Raw genomic sequence first — 12,412 nt, 5'->3', positions numbered from 1 at the left:
GGCAAGTAGCCTCTTTGCTTTGATCCTTTCACTGAGAAAAACAACATGAAAAGAAGAGCGAAAACAAGGCTTAAAATGCGGGCTTTGTTGAGAGCATCATTAGGCTTGCTTATTGGCGGCAGCAAACACCTCCCAGCTCAGAACGTGCAGCAAGGCTTGCTCAATGAAAGCCAGCACAAGGTAGAAGCTTCCGCTCACTTCCGCCCAGAAGCCCACGAGGGTCCACGCTGGCGGTGGCCTTTTCCAAGGTACAGAGCTGGACAGAGGCTGTATTTCAAACCTCCCTGACCCATGGTGAATTCGGGTTTCAGATCTATTCCTGGATTTTTTTAATGGCTTTGTTTACCGTTGTTAAACACCGTCCGATTCCTTTCTCCTGTGAAGGGAAAAGCTCCGGAAAAGCTGCCCAGGAACCATCAGCTTCTTCAAAACAGCATTGTGGAGAGAGAAGTGCAAACCAATCAAGCTACACGAATTGTATTTTCTGTTAGAAATATAGACTCAGATGGATTTAGGGTGGAGGGGGAAGCGTTTTTCAAAAGTGCTCTTCAAATCCAGAATGTTGGGCAGTAAAGATACCCAAGTATGTGTCAACTTAACACCGCTGCCCTTCTGGGTCAGTAGAGGTAGCATGGCCTCAATGGGTAACATATGGCTTAATGCATGAAGGTATTGTTTCCTATATTGAAGAAATTCGCAACACAGAGGCATTGAGCAGGTGATGGTATGAGGTGGTAAACGCTGTTGTGATGGCTGCTCTTGAATGATGTAAGAGAGGGTGCCGTAAAGAACCAACCAAAATGGGTGCTCCATGGTTAGGGGGAAGAGAGGCAGAGACAGACAGAGACAGAGACAGAGACAGAGAGAGAGAGAGAGATCTAAAAGAGTCCAGATCTGAGAGAAAGGAAAGTTGACTGGACATGGACATATAGATGCTCTCTCAGGAGAGAATGGCAGGAGGAAGTGAGGAGAATATCAGAGTATAGCAAGAGAGGACTGGAGTAGTGGGGAGTAGAAAGGAAACCTCCTTTGTAATAGAGAGAGTGAAGGGGTGCGGGGAGGAGGGAAGCCTGTGACTTTCAACAGCCTGAGAGCAAGTGGAGTGGGGTGGGGCCAGGGAGGTGAGCCTGGTCAGGAGGTGAGTGTGAACTCCTAGACATGCACATGTATGAACATGGACTAGTTCGGAGGCTAGCATGGTTTTGGTATGCACCATAGGTGCTTGCTAATTAATAGGAAGCCAGATGCCTCAGAGGAAGGAAAGAGAGGGAAGCAGCTCTTTCTGGCAGGTGGAAACCCATCTCTCAGACTTCTGAGAGATGCTGGCTATAGGGTTTTAGAAATCCTTCTATAGTCCAGCTTGAACTGACTGAAGAACATTATTTCTGGACATCTGCACTGCCTTTTAGAATGTGGGGAACTGGAGTTTCCTTTGTCCCTGACAGGTTGTCTGATGGAGTTGAGTCTGGATTCAACTCAGAGTCATGCCTCTGAGTGGATCTGTGAGGATATTTCCTGGAGGATTAACCGACAGGAGAGGACACCCCAAGAGTGGTCGGCATCTTCTGAACACAGGCCATGTATAAAGAGATCTAAGGGAAAAGCAGGGATGCTTTGTGTCTGCCCACTTTTCTCCTTGCTAGCAAGTGCACCTTCTCTGCCGCCGCCACCGTTGCTGCTGCTGCTGCTGCTGCAACCACCACCGCAGCCACCTCCGCCATCCTTGCTAACATCAGAACTCAGCTTCTTTAGTCTGCCAGCGTGAACTGAAGACATCTCTCTAGGAATCCTCAGGACCTTCATTGCTGGATTGGGGTTGCTGAAGCCTTATTGGCTGAGAGCTATTGGTTCTTGTCCTTTCCAGCACCCAAGCGGCAAGGCAATAGGTGGATTACCAAGCCCTGGCCATGCAATCCAATCTATCCTCTTTGTAATAGATATTAATGGTGGCCAGTTCCTCTAGAAAACCCTGAAACACACACAGACAGGGTTTAACAGGTAAAAGCAGTTGCCCACAAAACCTAACATTCTGAGTCCAATCCTCAGAACCCAGCTCTCAGCTGTTGTCCTCTGACCTCTACATATACATCAGGGCAGGCATGCCCATGTGCACATGCACACACAAATGAAAAAGGAAAATAATACCAAACTGATCAGCACATGTACAGGTGTATACACTCATGTGCATACAAACATGCACGGACACCCCCCCCCCCAAACACACACACACACACACCACACACATACCATTTGATAGTAAACTGATAGCCAATCACGGTGACACATACATATCTGTATTCCTAGTACTTGAGAGGTTGAGGCAGGAGGATCAGAGTTTGTTACCGACCTGCTTTACACAGTAAGACCCCATTAAAAAAATTAAGTAAAATAGACAGTGTATACTTGTGCTTTCTTGCTGGGTCATTTAGGGTCTGTGGTGAGGTCAGCACCAGGCCTCTGTGGGCACTCCACTGCCTTTCTGCTTCTCCCAGAACATCTTCTGGCACGTGCAGAATTAAGTGCTACCAAAGGGTAAGCTAGTGTGTTTTGCTTTTTGTTTTTGTTTTTTACATTAACAGAGAAATTAATTAAACCACTTAGCAAAACCCAAGGAGACAAACAAAAGAAAAAGGAACTGAAAGCAGTTGAAATGTTTTTCGTATTACACGAGTCTGTTTTGGCGGTCTTTTGGCTAACATTTTCCCTGTAGAGTGCTCCTACTCAAAGCGCTACAAAGTCTCTTACTCCTCCTCACAAGGCAACAGAGAAAGAAGATGCTGAGCTCTGCCTTCCCCTCCCACCTGGTCTCTGCAAAGAAAGGTGTGCTCAGGTCCTGCCTTTCAAAACTACCAAGGATGCATTTGTTTTATTTCTGATTCTTTTTGGTTTCCACAGTGTCCTTTCTGCCTCTGGGTTCCTCTGTCAGAGCATGAAGCACAAATGCATGGAGGCTGTGAGGTAGCTCTTTTGCTTTGGGTAACCTCAGGTAAGAAAGTTCATTGACAGTGTAGCCATTCAAGGAGAAGGAAATGCTTTGAATCTAGTCTGAAGCACTCCATTCAAGAGAAAGGATAGACCTGGGACCACACTCCAGCCATCAGCACCTCTACATCTTGCTTTCTAGTATTCAATTTAGATTGCACAAAAGCAGATCTGAATAGCTCATGTTTGTAGTTCACACATAACTATAAAGAAAAGCAAAAACAACAACAAAAATTGACCAATCAAAACAAGACAAGATAAAACAAAACAAAACTAAACGGAATTCAAAGGTTAGGCTTGATCCCCAGTGAACCCCATAAAATGGAAGTGAGGGAATGGATGTGAAAGAGCCCATGGATTTCCAGAACTAAATCAAGACAGCTGGCTGGCCACCTCAGCTCTCTGTGAGCTCTTTAGGCACACATGCAGTGTGTGCTTTGGTTCATCTTGGTTCTTTACTAAGTGGCCTTTGACAAAGCCATGTCGATTGCTGCTCACATCGCTGTGAGCCCAAGTGTGAACTTGGGCTTGGCACTGTCTTATCTAAGTTGCCTTATACGCAGGTTCGTTAATCAACACGAGGACTGCTTTCATCACAGTGCTTTCCTTATGGCCCACAGGCACTCCCATATTCATCTAAGCATCGCAGCAAGTGTGGATTTAGAATTCAAGGGTTGACTGTGAGCCTTCAGTGGGTTTTTTTTTTTTTTCACTGTAGCACACTGACCTTTGTATATTTTGGGATGAGTTTTAATCTTTTCCAAATTGTTCACTGAACTTTTAGTTAACCAAATGGAAAAAGAGGAGATGAACATCATTTGAAGGAATCCGGGTTCTTCCTTCATTTTCCTTCTGTCTAATAGCAGAGGCAATGCCTTTGCCTAAAAAGGGGCATTTTACCCCCCAGGAGTGGATGGAAGGACTTCTGCGTTTATTATGCTCACATTAGGCTTCTGAGGGCTCAGGCTGATGGCGACCTGGCCTTGATACGTGCTTCTAGCATCTCTCTACCAGTTAGAGAAGGTGTAAAGGTTCTAAAATTTACAACAAATGCCAGTCACAGAGAGTTATCTGGAGGAATGGCTCAGCTGGTGAGGCTTAGCCTCATCACTAGAAATACAAGAGCGTTACATGCCAACTTAGCTTGAAAGGAGACTGAGAAGGCTAGCCCTGCCCTGGGCTCACTTAGGGCAGAATCCAGACGTTTATGACCAGCCCCAATGTCCTGCTTCCCTTCTCCTTCACTGCTCACTCGATGTGAAGACAGGACTGACTGGGAAGGTACCACCTCTCCTGTCTCTTTTAGGATGTTTGCTTGTGTTGTTATTTTTTTTATATAAATTTATAAATCTTAGCAAATAAATAATGAAAAATAAAAATATTACTTTTCAAGGGCGAAAAGCAGTGCCTGACTAAGCAGAAAATGAAGAAAAAAAGCAAGGGTTCTATTTAAAAGTAATTATTGACGATGGCACCATTGTCCTTCTTAGAGCACACTTTACCTGCAGTGGTGGTGGTGAACAGCAAGGCTAACTGCCATTCGCATCCCGTGGTCTGCATTAGTGAGCAGTCAGGGCTCTGAAGGTCCTGGAGCTACATCTCTGTGGAGTGGTACTTGTGGCCATTTTTTGTTGATTGTAGTTACTAAGGGGCAAATCTCCATGGGTATCAGTGTATTTTCCTGAGTTTTATTTTTAAGTGGCAATGGTGTCAAGCATAATTATGCATGTAGCTTGTATTTAAATAAGGTGTGTGAGTAGAAATGCCACTTAATTTGCCTCTCAGAAATCAACTCTCAGTAGCAATGTTGCCATGTGCCATTAGAAGAGCCTCATGCTATGATAATTAAATATTATGTTCTTTAAAGATGCTAAGTGATATCTCCTGAGGGCTTTTTAATATTTGCGAGTGTATCTATTTTATATAATGGAACTTTAAAATGAGAAAGAGTAACTATTTTATAAATTGAGGGTTTAAAATACAAATTGGACAAATTCATGTTCTCAAGATGTTTTATTCTAATGATAAGTCTTCAACGGTCTGGACACAATACAAAGACCTGAAATGTTTCTCCTCTGCTAACAGACTGGGCTAGGTAGGCCTCTGGTTAGTTTCCTTTGGGGCCCTATGTGTTTTGAAAAGTAAACGTTCCTTCTTTGTGATGGGTAGAATTAATTTATACAGAAAACAGTTATTGCCTTTGATGTCTAATTATAGAAGCAAAGCATATTCCCTGCAGGAAATCCAAGCAGTGGCAAAGAGCTAAAGGGTTCAGACCACACCGAGCAAGGCAGAATTGACAAGTCCCACGACACTCTCATACGCTCAGAGAAATAATTCAAGGGGCTATATTTCTCACTTGTGTTTCTTTGTGTGTGTGATGTGTGTGTGATGTGTGTGTATGTGTGGTGTGTGGGTTTTGTATATATGTGTGAGTATGTTGTTTGTGGTAAGTGGTATGTGTGTGGTGTATATGTATCTATCTATGGTGTGTGGTACGTATGCTGTGTGTGGTGGGTGGGGAATAGGCAGCTCCTTGTCTGTAGCTCACACACTTATCCAGTCTCCTGTCAAAACCCAGAACATTGTTCAGCTTGGGAAGATTGGGAAGAAGAAACAAGAACCTGCATCACAAGATGTATCTAGGGTGATGCTCTTGGAAGCAGGTAGCAGCAAATGCTGATACAGACAAATTTGCTGTCCCCAAGTTACAGAGGTGACTCTGGCTTCAGGGTTGCTTGATCTAGTGACAGTGTAGTGTCATCAAGGCCTAAGCTACTTCCACTTCTCTCTGCTGTTCACCTTAGTCCTCTGGCCAACAGCAGTAACTCAGTTAATGGACTTCCCTGCACATCCCTGGAGGGAACTAGAGGGCTTGTCTCTCATGTAGTTGAAGGTACCTATCATTTTAAGGTCCAAATTCATTTGCATTCCTTCCTCTGCTTATTAGCTGTTGTCTTATGCCATGTTTAAACCTGGGGTCTGAAACTACTGACTCTCATCTGCTGGGACCCATCCCCGGAGCTGAAGGTGACATCATTTCTGTATCACATGGCAATGTCAAGTGGAATGCACATGGGGATGGATATCAGAAAGCCACCAGTAAAATGACCCTGTGTAGTGCCACTGCTACAACCCTGGCCACAGACTCCAGTCTCACCTTACAAGGTGCTTGCATATATTTTTTTTCTTTATTCCAGTTGTGACAGGTCTTGTTCTGAACCTCAGGGTCCTTGTCCAAGCTGCCCCCTCTTCACAGATGGCCTTCCTTCCTGTACTGCCTCTTGCTAGTTAACACCCCCTTGAGCTGTATCCCACAAGTCTGGGAAGGGTCGGCTTCCTCCTCTCACATTGCTTAGTGTTCTGTGTTTATTGGTAGCATCTGTCTTGAGTGATGCTTAGTGTTTTCCCCTAGCCTCCCTTAGGGCAGGACCTAACTTGTAAGTTCATCTCTTGGGCATAATGTAGTGTCTGGGACATGCAATACCCATTATCTAAATGAAAAAAAATTAGTAATGCAGGCTAATTTTAAACAGAAGTTAGTTGTGAGTATATCAAGATGAAATAGAATGATCGAAACCTGTACTAAAGTAAGTATCTACCCTTGTTTATTTTCAAGTATTATTTTGAGTAGTAATAGCAATGACGTTGACCTATAGTACCACCAGGGGTGCCACTCAGACTATGGAGGCCAGGGGAGCATGGGATGTGGCAGAGGCTAGGTTGTGACAGTGTATGGTTCAATGGCAACTCACCATGCCACAGTGGCAGATTTTATTGGACTGTTAATCGAGAGAGTCACCCAGTGTGTCCTTTCCTATTTTTTCATCTAATGAAGTAAGATCTCGTTCTTGCTCCCTCCCTCCCCTTCTCCCTCTTCCTCCTCCCTTCTCCTCCTTCCCTCCCCCCTCTCTCAAAGAGATAAATATGGATACAGAATAGGATAAAAAAATCTAGTCAAGGTGTGGATTTTCTTGGGTTATATTTTTGTTTTATTTTATAAAGAATACATACTTTTTCAAAAAAGGAAAATCGTGAGTTTATAAATTTTAGACCTCCAGTGTGCTGAAGGTTTATTAGCGAGCATTGTTTACTCTGAAGAGTGTTCTACATTAAAATGCTAACAACTCAGTCATTTTCAGTATTGTTAAATCTCAAGCTTCTACCAATAAAGATCCAAATACAGCAGCAGTGGGGGGCAGCTCAGCCAGGAAACTACCCGCAGAACCTGAGTTCCAACCCCTGGAGCCTCTGTTAGAAAAGTCAGGTGTGGCAGTGTGTGTTTGTAACCTGTGCTGTGAAAGCAGAGACAGGCAGATCCTTGGGTCTCCCTGGCCAGATGGCCTCGTCACCCCAACCAGTGAGAAACCCTGCTTCCAAAAGGAAAATAAGGACAGATAACGTCTGAAGTTGTATGTAAGCACATGCATGTGCTGTAAAAACCACTATGCACATGTGTGTTTGCACAAGCAGAAACATACACACATACAGACACACAAGCACTAGTGCATGCCTGTAACTGTACCACTCCAGAGACTGAGGCAGAAGAATCCTGTTCTAGGTGAGGCCAGACTATGCTCTAGGGCCCAGGACAGATAGACTACATGCTAAGACCCTGTCTTTAAAATAAGCAAGCAACCAAATACATGGTGAAACGTGAACACATATTGTCAGGATTCATACAGTGATCAAGTCGGGGAGGATCGCCATCTGAACTGAGATATTTGCTTCTGTCTCTAAGGCATTTACTATCTTGTTGACTGGGCATATCAAATCCACGTCCTACTGTCGGGATGTCCTTTTTCTCCCAACGCTTTCTCTGAAGAGTAACGCAGACAGGTTTCCCTCACAAACCTCACCATTGCAGACTCCCAAGCACTGGAATGACTGGAGCCTCTACTTTTAGTGTCTGGCTCCTGAGGACTTCTGTGAACTTGATATTCTGTTCGTGTGTTGGCTTACATCAATTTCGAAATTAGAAGAGGCAAGGCATGGGAGACGGGGCGTCCAGCTCAGGGCGTGGCGTGGGTTCTACCACCTCAAGTGAGAAGGGGCTCTGCAGATGTGCCCAGGAGGGAGGCATTGTGGTTGCTCAGCTGTGCAGATCTCCCTCGAGATGGCTGCTGTGGCAGAGGCAGGAGGTCATTTCTTGCTCAAAGAACCCGGAGGGGAACCTAGGTAAAGTCCGTGTCAGGATTTCACCTTTAACTATCGAATGCGATGTGTGATCAATCAAAAAGCCCCAAGGGAGGAAGTATAAATAAAACATGTCTCTCACAAAGAGGGCAAAGCTGCAATTTGCCAAGTGCAGTGTAATTGCTTCTGGTTAATTATCTCAGTGGTGAGATGGGAGCAGCAACGACACACATTCACATCCACATTATAGCTAAAAATAATGCTACTTCTTGGATGCTCCTCCTGTTGTTCTTGAGGCATGGACAATGCCCGTCTGGTTCTCTGGGACGCTAGAGATGGAGGGTAACTTCAGATAGCTCCATGCCAAGGCTGTCAGTTTTTATCATCACGATAATTACTTGCAATTATAGCAATATAATTATTAATAATAATTACAATAATATTACTGAATGCAGTCATTAGACTAAGTACTACCCATTAGCTCAATGGCTGCTACAACAATCCTGACAGAGTATCTTCTTTTCCTAATTTTCAGATGGGGAAACCAAAGCCTGAGAGATTTATTCAAGGTCACAGAGCTGATAGTGAACCCCAGTCATTTGGCTAGGATCCTGAGAATTTTCTCTTAGCCACTATAGCAGATACAAACAATGCTTTGACCTGGGTCTCCTGGACCCCATTTTAGCATTTTGTGTATCTGGACCCTGCCTCCTACAACTAATGACGGCAGTGCCATAAATTGTCCAGAACTAAGATCTTTTGAGAAACATTGCCTTTTAGAGGTGCGGGCTGTTTTATCAAGGGATACCCAAAAGTGACTGCCAACTATGCAGAGCACTTAGTTCCCACACAGTGAGAAACCTCAAGAATTCCCTCCCTATTTATAAGGCACCTTCTGCTCTGTGACCGCACTATGTATTAGAACCCCTGCAGAATCAGGCTGGGCTAGATCTTCTTTAAACTACATCCTTCATTTCTTCTCCCCTATCCAACGTCCTTCCTTTCTACATGGATTTGACCTGAGATCATCCTAATAACAAGGACGCTAGCACAAACCCCTCTCATACTCTGGTTCTAGGGAGCCAAAGATGGCCACTCTTGGGCTGGTGCCTGGAGCTTTTCCTGTTCTGCCAAAGGAGACCTTATTGCTGAGAGACCATCACCTGCTCTGCCTGTCTGACCTCGTACATGTTGGTAACTTATGTTTCTTTACAGGATGCGAGGGCTAGATCAGAGGGTCCTTGAAGTCTCTTCTAGCCTTGAAGTTTCTAAAACTGCCACTTTCTAAAATCTACTTGCTTGGGGTTACAGCGGTGTCAAAAACAAGTATTTGGTGTGGCTTCAGTTTACTACTATAAGAAGACTCTCAGGGAGCAAGGACAAGATAGCCCCTTTCTACCTGCTCTTCATTTCTTCCAAACAGCATTCCTGAAAGGTGTTGTCCACAGGGAACCCCACATGTGACCTAGTGAACTGGTGGGTTCCATTTAATTCAAGAAGGAAATGGTATTCTTGAGGTCTGGCAATAAGAGCAGCCGACTCCTGGAGAAAGTTACAGTCCGAGGTGAAGGCGAGGGTTGGGCCTTCCATCTCTAGAGTGGGTGCATGGTGTATCAGCATGTTCTCAGATTCATAAAGAGCAGGGTCGCTGTGACCTCGGCAATTCACTCTGACTAGAGTGAATTACATAGACAATAATCAGAGGTAGGCAAGTGGAAATTGTTCCCATAAATAAAAGAAGGGTCATGCTATCCATTATACCACAGCACATAAGCTTCAGCTTGGTGTTCTGGGAGTGGAGGTGACAGGGCCCTACTGGCTTAAACACAATCAAACGCTGATGGGGAGAAAGGGAGAGAAGTGAGATGTTTTGAAAGGAAAGCAGAAATTCTGAAAACAGGCTGAAGGCATGGGATATGAGTTCAATGTGGATGTTGGTAGTGTTCCAACCCAGAGACGGAGTTTATGAGACTCCTGACGACAAGATGTCTTTCCTAAGACCAATCTCAACCATCCAGGTGTAGAACTGGGGTGAGGTGGACTTAAATTGGGTTTGGATTTTTGCTAAAATAATTTGCTAAACATGGTAGAGAAGTAAAAAGCTAGGGGCCAATGGTGGAAGTGGTGATGATGATGATGATGGTGAAGATGGTGGTGGTGATGATGATGGTGTTGTTGTTGTTGTTGGTGGTGGTGGTGATGGTGATGATGATGGCAATGGTGAAGGTAATGATGGTGGTGACAGGCCATGTTGTATAAGCAGAGAAAGTAGATGGAAAGGACATGATAGATGCTAGAAAAGCAATAAGGCCAATGTACAGGAGCTTCTAGTAGACTAGAAGAATGTGAGTGTCCTTGTGTACTCAGGGAATGCTATTTAGAATGTAGGACAGGCAGGATGGAGTATTAAGGGGGTGCCAGTACTGGGAGTGGCAAGATCTAGGGTGTGTTGGAGTGGTGACTGAGATGGAGTGGAGGGAAACTTCATCAGGAGGAAAGCCATCAACCTTGACTTTATATTAGGACACTGGGTGGCCATCTGTAGGTCTCCATGAGTGATCAAAAGAGCAGCAGAGAGGGACATAGTGAACAGTCTCTAGAATCTCACAAAAGCAATAGCAGTCAAAAAAAAAAAGAGTCTAATAAAGGAAAGGGAGAATACTGTGGCTTCACAGAGGCTGGGAAGATGGAGACATGGGCCACACATAGTAGGAGGTGCAAACACATAGTAGGAGGTGCAAACACATAGTAGGAGGTGCAAAGAGGATGCCAATGTGACTAAGATTGCAGCATGCCCCTAGGGATGCCAGTAAAGGTATTTCCAGAGTGGCTTAATGGAGGGGAAGATGGATCCTGAATGTGGATGATAGGTGCAGCTATTTTGCCTGTAAGAACAGCCTTAGCCTTGGCTCTGTGCATATCAGGAACGTGTAAGCCTATAAGACAGCCACTGTAGCCGACAGTGGAGCTGTACGGTTGTTAGTGGTCCTGGAAGCCTGGACAGAATAAGGGTGGGGTGGGGAGCAAAAGCCAGAAAATCATTGACATGAGATTTCCCTCTCCATTTCTGCTCTTTTGATCATGCCTGGTGACCTACAGATGGCCACCTAGTGTCCTACTAAGACACCAAGATGATGACTTTACTCCTGCTGAAGTTCCCTTCCACTCCATTTCAGCCTCACCCCAACACACCCTAGATCTCATCTCTCAAAGCATTGGCACCCCTTCTCACTCCTACTCTGCCTGTCTTCCCCCTCTTCCCTGCTTTGTGGCCATCACAGTGATAACTGTGATAACTGTGTTGCTCCACAATGCCCTCCCTGCTGTGATGGATGGATCCCTCTGACAATGTGAGGCCAGATATTTTCTCCGTTAAGTTGGCCTTGCTATGCAGTCTGATGCAGCAAAAACAACCAAAACATAACAAGCACAGAAAAAAACTTACTCCACCTTTGACCATAGCATGTCCCCCACCCAAGAGATGCCAGGAGAACATCTTGAAAGTGACCAAATGCCAGTGACCAAATGATAGGTGCAGCTATTTTGCCTGTAAGAACAGCCTTAGCCTTGGAGGTGGATCCCTGTGCCCTAGAGTAGGCTGTACTGCCACCAGGAAAGGAATGATCATACAAGGAGTCTACTATGCCACAGTGTACTTAACAGGCTGATATAGGGATGGGACTGTGGTGCTTAGCATGCATTCTGCCCTCAGTCAGCATGTCTTCTGCACCACAGAGGCTGGAAATTCCTAGACTACCAGGTATTTCAGCTTCTATACGAGCTCCTGTACCAACTGGCCTTGGGCTCAGGTGAGACTCGGGAGGTAGGGATGAGGTGGAAATCCGGTTTCTGCATCTCTGCTGCCAGTGCTGATCACAGAGCTATGTGCGAGGAGGAGGGCTTATATTAGCTATACGTCCATCTATCTACAGGGCATTTGCTCTGGCGCTACATGCTGTAGCAGGTCTGAAGGTCTTCCTGTGCACATGGCTGTCTGATGGTGGTGTGTGGCTCATGGGTAGTGGACCAATGTTTTCATAGAAGTTTCTAGTTCAAGCAGGGTTTTCATGTCGTAGAAGAGACAACAGGATTTTGGATGATCCAGTTTGATGTTCTAGAAAATGGAAGCTGTGACTATTTGTTTCTGTTTGCTTGTGTTTGTTTGTTTTTAAAGCCAATTAAGATTCTTTAAGCCACCAAGTGGAAACAAGAAGAACTATTCAAAGAATCAACCAATCAAGGAGCTGGTTCTTTGAGAAAATCAACAAGATAGATAAACCCTTAGCCAGACTCA

This window comes from Mus caroli, chromosome 14 (assembly GCF_900094665.2).
Source record: "Mus caroli chromosome 14, CAROLI_EIJ_v1.1, whole genome shotgun sequence".
NCBI lineage: Eukaryota > Metazoa > Chordata > Mammalia > Rodentia > Muridae > Mus > Mus caroli.
Note: the sequence above shows the minus strand (reverse complement) of the source record.